This window comes from Euprymna scolopes, chromosome 13 (assembly GCF_053919585.1).
Source record: "Euprymna scolopes isolate OS-2025 chromosome 13, ASM5391958v1, whole genome shotgun sequence".
Taxonomy (NCBI): Eukaryota; Metazoa; Mollusca; class Cephalopoda; order Sepiida; family Sepiolidae; genus Euprymna; species Euprymna scolopes.
The window spans coordinates 41,940,179-41,948,404 of record NC_136494.1 but is presented as its reverse complement, the minus strand read 5'-3'; positions in this window follow the sequence as shown (position 1 = coordinate 41,948,404).

Here is an 8,226-nt window from a genome sequence, read left to right as displayed (position 1 = left end):
CTCTCTTTCTCTTTTTCTATCTCTATCAGTCTATTTTCCTCTCTATCTAGCCATCTCTAATTCCTCATCCTATTTTAGTCTCCTAAATTAATTACAGTGAATAAGGTATTGTCCAAACATGAAACAATCCTATTTTAGTCACCTAAATTAATTACAGTGAATAAGACATTGTCAAAACATGGCTTGTTTTAGTCACCTAATTTACTTACAGTAAGAATAGAAGTTATTTGGAAATTACTGCTACTTTGAATAGAACCAGGAAGAACTGGTAAAACCTTTCTAAATAAATTTATTTTGGTAGCCATTCCGTGACAAAGTGACATAGCCTTAGTTCTTGGTGCATACGGAATAGCTGCGACCTTACTGATATTGACCTTACCAGGTAGAAGAACTACTCATTGTGCTTTGAAATTACTATTAAACATTTAATTTTTCAAAATTACCATGGTCAATATCTCCAAAACATCTAGCATGGGAAAAATATTGTAGCAATGCAAACTTATTGTTTGGGGTGAATGCACAATAGTACACAAAAAATCACTCGAGGCTCCTAATCAATCCTTGCAAGATTTGCATGGCAATGTCAGGCCGTTTGGGAATGCAGTAATATTGCTTGCAGGAGATTCCAGACAAATGTTACCTGTAATTTCTCAATCAACGCCAGCAGATGAAATAAATGTTTGCCTCAAATACGCTACTTTTTGGTGCCATGTGAAGACATTAAACTTAACTCAATATATATATATATATATATATTGAAGTATATATATATATAGTAAGTTCGATCTGCATCTGCAGAGAAATTTTTGTATCAATTATGGGAAATTGGGTACGGAAAAGTGCCGATTATTCTGAGCTAAGGGCGAATTTCATTAACTTCTTTAATTTAGTTACATCAAAAGAAGAGTTGGTAAAAAAGGTTTTTCCAAATATTAAAATTAATTATACGAATTCCAGTTGGTTGAGTGAATGATCTATTCTTACAGCTCAATACAAAGACGTCTATGAACTTAACGATATTACTCAGCTTAAAATTCCAAGTGAGGTATATATATATATATATATATATATATATATATATATATATATATATATATATATATATATATATATATATATATACCTCACTTGGAATTTTAAGCTGAGTAATATCGTTAAGTTCATAGACGTCTTATTTTATTTTTATTTTTGGTGTCTTTTCAATTCAATAGAAATCCTCCTAAATTTGCTGATGAGGAGACCGTGCTTACCAAAAAAACTATGTATAATTGTTCTACGTGACTTCATGTATACCACAAATAAAAAGCACGGATTTCCGAAACGATCGTACAGATAATTGACTTTGTTGTTGTTCCTTCTTATGAAACTGATTTTTAATTTAATTAAATTTTGATTTTTAAATTTTTAAAATTTTTAAATTATAAATCACATTACTTAATATTGAATTAGCTCTAGGACATTTAACTATCGAGCTTATTATATATCTAAATTACAACGAGCATTTCCTGTATTTTAATTAAACTAGTAATTTCACTATTACATTAAAATACACTTAGCTCTTTAGACTATTATTCTAATCTCCTTTAAATTATATATATATATATATATATATATATATATATATATATATATATATATGTATATATATATATATATATACTTCAGAATAAAATTATCCAACAATCAGCTGATATGGAAACCTGTGATTATAAGATTTACAAGATATTACTAGCAGTAATACTGTATAAGTATTATCCCACTTAAATAAGAATTGCTCGATATACAAGATAGAGCAAATAAATCAAATTTTAGTCATTCAATGAATTTAGAAATTTATGACGTTAAATGTTTGAGTTTAAGATCCAAAGATTTTTATTATTCTATGTAAGACAAAGAATACATTAGAAATATTTTAACTCCTTATCCTATAGGATTTCGATGTCTACCATCTCTTCAGATGAGAAAATATTAGCAAATAGTTATAATGGTTTACACCTTATTTACTAAAGTCAGTGAGACATGGACAATCACAATTAAAAATTGATTGAGTAATTAAAAATCATAGAGTAAGGGAATTTCAAGAAAAGGATATGAAAGTTTACATCCAAATTGTATGGTAAAATCCGAAGTGAATGTCTTTGAAAGCAGTGTGGTAAAATGATCCAAACTCTATTTTGAGTAATCCACATCACAAATTAGGCATTTTCCTGGAGCAATTTTCTTTTGTTTATATAATGGTTTTGGTAAAAAAGTTTTTTATATATATGTCCGGTGGATCTGTTTATGAATAAACAGTGGCGGCTCGTGCCTGGAGCTGTGGAACTGCAGCACCCCCAATCATTTCTACTCAATATTATCGATACACGGTAAAAATAATACGTTTATTTTTTCCTTTTTATGTGATAATATATCATATTAATAATATATATATATATATATATATATATATATATATATATATATATATATATATATGTGTGTGTGTATATATAATCCTGAAGCTTAATGTCGATAACTGTCCCCATATTCATATAAGTATAAAAGTAAAACTTTGCTTGGAGCTGCGAAATTCACAGTTACACATTCTTAGCGAAGTTCGCTTATACGCATGCCCGCTTCAGACGGCGAATGAAAGCTAAGTTGGAACTGTCGTTTTAGCAGTTCCAAACGCTCATGAAAACCGGTGTTTGCGTGTTTTCGCTTATATTATTATTTTTTTTAAAAGGCTTGTTTACAAATGTTTTATTTTTATTATTATTAAAAAGTGTAAAGTGTTCTTGTAAATAAATATCCCCCTTAAAAAAAATTCTCACACTTTTAAATGCGATTTAAGCAGACAAAAAATATACAATATGCGAAACTTTTTTTTTAATTAAAAGTGTTCGGGCTTTTTACCCGTAAAGCTACCAACGTAACTAATGTTATTTTTTCACGTACGGCTTATTTTGTTTGTGTTTTTATGTAGTTTGAAATCTATTCATTTTGTAGTAGTTAAACTTTACAGAATAAAAAATATTTACATTTTTTTTCTAAAGAAAAGCCAAGAAAATTTTATTTTTTAAATACATTTTAGTTAAAAAATGTTTTAAAATGTTGCTCATAGTACAAACATGTAAACTTTTTTTTTATTCTATATTTTATTTACAAAGTAAGTTTAGTTATAAACACATTTTTAAATTTTAAATAAAACTGTTATCCAATAAAACCATTTTTAAATGGTAAACTCCTAACTTTACCATCGTGTGCAAGCAAGTAAATTTCAAAGATTTTGTTTTTATGAAAAAATAAATTATTAAAAAATTGTAAATAAAATGTATTTAAAAAATGTTTTTCATTTGTTTGCCTGCGGAAAAGCCCATGAAATTTATCTAATTTGTAAAGTTTAAAAGAAATATATTTGTATATTTTTTTATTACTCTGTAAAGTGTACACAATTTAAAATAGTATTTTTTTATTAAAATGTTTTTGCGTATTATCCCTTTTTCGACGGCTTATAATGGCAAAGTTAAAAAATATTTGTATTAAAAAAAGACAATTTTAATGGCAAGCTTATTTTGTTATACGCCTATTTTTAATTAACAACAAGCTTTTTATAAATAAAAACGTTTTTAAATAGTAAAACTATTTTCGTTAATAAAAATCTGTTATCTAAAAGTTATAAAAGTACGATTCAACTCAGTTAGAACTTCCGGTTCAGTTGAATCGCAAAAAGAGGATCACGTAAACATTGTATTTCTTCTACTCTAATTACTTGGCCTTCTGGACAAGATCAAAGTAGTTTTTTGTTCATCGTTGATTTTTTCTGTATTTGTTAACATGAATAAAAGATTTAATATCTCAAAGTGTAGTATCTGTTCTTCAGATGCTGCACTTCTATTTCTTGTTCTCTTTCGGTGGAGGAGAAGTCCTTCACGACTGAGACAATTTTAATTTTTGTACCTTTTCTCCACGTTAAAAAACGACCCTGGTGTCTAACTCTGTCCCGTGGGGAGGCATAGTAAATAGGCACTCTAATTAATATTCTACTAATAGACTGCCTAGTACTTACCTTTCCCAACACAATTGATATAAAAGAATTTAACCATGGCCTCCTTGCATCCCCAAGAAATAACTTCTGTGACGGTAAGTGAACTTCAACAGATTGAGTTTTCACAGCTGCCTCTCCATGATAAAGTTGAAATTAAGAAAAGAGGCCGTTCAACGCCTGATATTCAAATATCTCAGCCAGGCATTAGCAACAACAAAGTGTATATTCGTAGCTTTAATTCTGACTGGTACCAACGGAAAAGTTGGTTTTGCGGCTGCGAACTAAAAAAGGCATTGTTCTGCTTTCCTTCTTTGTTGTTTGGGGATGATGTAACGTGGACAAAAGATGGTTTCAGAACTATTGGCAAAATGAAAGATAGAACTGAAAAGCATGAGAAGTCAAAGAAGCACGTTGACACTGTAGTTTCCCTATCAATTTTGGGGACCATAAATATTAAAGAAAAAAGTGAGACGTACAGGCTTTCAATCAATCATCATAACATGAATGTTAAGAAGAACCGTGAAATTTTATCTAAAATAATAGATTGTATTTTCTTTTGTGGGAACTTTGAAACTCCCTTACGAGGACATGATGAAAAAGATGATTCAGTAAATCCAGGTGTATTTAGAGGATTAGTAAATTTTGCATCTAAATTAGATCCAGATTTAAAGAATCACTTAGAAACCAGTAGTGTCTTCAAGGGTGTTTCCAAGACTATTCAGAATGGCATACTTGACTGTCTTTTACAAATATACCGTGATGAAATAAGGGCAGAAATTAGCAAAGCTTCCTTTGTAGCTGTCATGGCTGACGATACAACAGATGTGTCTGAACATACACAAATGATCATTGTTTTACGGTACGTCTTGGATGAAAAAATACTTGAACGCTTTTGGGGATTCTTTATTCCAGAAAACCAAACCGCTGATGGAATATCAAAATGTATTCTACACAATTGGATATAATCCTTCAAGGGAATCGCCAAAAACTGATAGCTCAGACATTTGATGGTGCAAATGTCATGAAAGGCAAAAAAGCTGGTCTTCAGGCGAAAATAAAAGCAGTTTATAGTAATGCACATTTCACTCACTGTTATGCGCATCAACGTAATTTAATAATGAGGAATGCAGCAAGCATGACACGAAATGCTAGAATATTTATATCTAACATTTTGGCTATTCCGACTTTCTCTTCTAGATCACCATAGCGTCTGTCCATTCTCAAGAAGCATCTGGATGTAAGCATTCCACGTCCATCCGCCACAAGGTGGAACTTTAACATACGGACCATAAATAGAGTTCATGAAAATGTTTAAGCATTAAAAAAATGTCTCACTGAAATTCAGTCAACATCATATGTAGATGAAACCGTTGCAGAAGCGACAGGAATTCTGAAATATTTGAACGATGAAAATTTCATATTTTGGTTAGAGCTATTTCATCAATTTATGTCTCATGTTGAAATTATTTATAATCAAATGCAATCTCTGGAAATTAGCATATATAAAGTCAATGAATACATAGCAAATTTCAAAACTGCTATTTTAGAGATAAGAAACTCCAAATACTGTGAAAATCCTTCACAAACACTCAATGCCGAAGCTAAAGAACTGTGTGACTATATATCTGTTGATATAACGGACAGATATTCTTCAACTAAACATTTAATACTTGCTAAATTGTTTAACAAGAAAAGCTTTGCTAGTTTTAAGAAAGAACTACCTACAGACGAGATATCCTTGACAACTGAAGCATATCCCATGATTGACAAACAAAAGCTTGAAACTGAGTTAGAAATATTTTATAGTAGGTCAGATATCCATGAGTATTGCAAAGTAATTGATCTCCTGAAATTTATTTTGGAAAACAATTTAAACGATGTTCTTAGTGAAATCACAAAACTCATAAAAATTATCTTGAAAATTCCCATGACTACATCAGAGGCAGAACGTTGTTTTTCAACTCTGAAAAGAATAAAAACTTTTTTAAGGAGCACCATGGGTTGCGAAAGACTAAATGCACTTGCAGTGCTTTCAATTGAAAAAAAGCTCTTCAGCAGTCATTCAGAAGTTAAGGAGAAAATTACCAATCTTTTCTCACAAATTAAAACAAGAAGAATCGAATTTACTTTCAAATAAATATAATAAGTAAGCTATTCCAAATATTTACATCTATTTAGAATTCCTTTAAGTTATTGTATTTTTATACGTGTGCATACGTATAAATTATGTATATTTTTTATGTTTGTTTTATTTTTACACAATATTAAAACAATACGCATTTTTTTTAAACAGCACCCCCACTAATCTTAGGCACGAGCCGCCACTGTGAATAAATATATAAATTGATATATTTAATATTTTTTATTATTATTATAGAACATGAGCTTAAAATTCTACTCTAAAATAACTTTCAAATTGTTAATCAAATTAAAAATTTAAAATTTAAAAATTAAAACAAATTTAGCAGACAGGCCATACAAAATAAGAAAAACTGAAGTGATACGAAAAACGAAAAGAAAAGAAAAGGACAGAAACTGCTTACGCCTAATAGAAAAGTGAGTATAAGATAAGATAAGATAAAATAAAATAAAATAAAATAAAAGGGGAGGGAAGGAAATGTGTTAATGCACGGGGAGAGACAGAAAAAAGAAAATAAAAAAGAAAGAAAATAATAATGAAGAAATAGAGGGGGGAATACATAGAGAGAGAGGAAGATTAACGAAGTCAATAAACCCTTATAAAATAAAGTGACAGGCCGCGAAAATGGGTCAGGAAGTTTATGTGAGCCCAGACATATGAAAGAAAGAAAAAGAAAAAGAAGAGGAAGCAAATCAAAACAACGTATGTCAAACAGAAACCAACCGCTTAAACTAATTTAATTTAAATCAATTTAAATCAATTCAAATCAAATCAACTCAAAAAAATATTATCTAATACATACAGTACTATTCTTGTTAATTTTATACGTATTGATAATATCCCTTAAATGACAAAATTAAACTGAAAATTTACAACTATAATAATCTGTGTAAGTAATTGGCAAAACTAAATCTAGGCGTATTAATAAAATGTGTTATGAAATTTATAATACTAATGATAATGCTTTACTGTAAAATATTATTTACTGAAAAAATATAAACAAATTAATAATAATATTTAATAATATTTAACTGAAAAAACTTTATATATATATATATAAAGGGAAAATATAATAATAATCATACTATTAATGATAATAATCATTATAGCAATAAAACGAATAATAATAATAATACTCAAAGTAATTAATATAATTATTAAGTAAAAATAAGAAAATAGGGTTATGGAACTATGCCTATAAAACCGGGTTACTATAGTACCACAACGATGACGCATTATTGAGTATTATGTGTTCATATTCATATGTGTAAATATGGGAAATACCTTGCAATGGGGAATGCTTACTCTATTTCTGGGTAATAAAGAGAGACGATTTATAAACTCCTTAATTGAGATGCTAAATACTAGCTTGAAACAGTATTCGAACAAAATCCCAGAAGTGTAAGTTATGCGCTGGAATTTAAACTATAGTATGTGAATGCGTGTATGGTGAGTCTCTATATAAAATGTAAATAAGAATGTGTTAGTATATAGGTTAAATGAAATGCTTTAATCTTATTTAAAAAAAAAAAATTTGCAAGTCCCATACCTTAGTTTTTAGTAAAAAAATATAGTGCTTAGCGCAGTGTTTGATGGGGTCCGTGTTTTTAAACGGCTGAGAAAGTTGAGGAAATTTTTGGAGTAACCGACGGACATGTAAATCTTTGGGTAGGGCGGTGCTGATTCCGGTGGTTAAAAATTTCGAGGTAGTTCCTCTCACTGAAATCTTCGTTTCGTTGTCTGTTAATGTGTGATGAGTCATATCGACAGACAGGTTGAAATGGGCTAAAAAGTCTGCCCCCAAAATTGGAGTGGTCACGCTGGCTATGGTGAAATTCCATAAAAAAATTCCTCCGCATTCCAAGGTTTAAATTTAAGGTTTTTTCACCAAAAGTGGGTATTTTTGTACCGTTGGCGGCTTGTAAGTTGAAAAATTGGGTCCCTGTTGGATGGCCATGCGGTGTCGGTATGACGCTGATTTCCACTCCGGTGTCTATTAAAACGTTATATCCGTGAATTTTATCTCGGATATAAAATGGACGGCCTCTTTTGTGTGCTC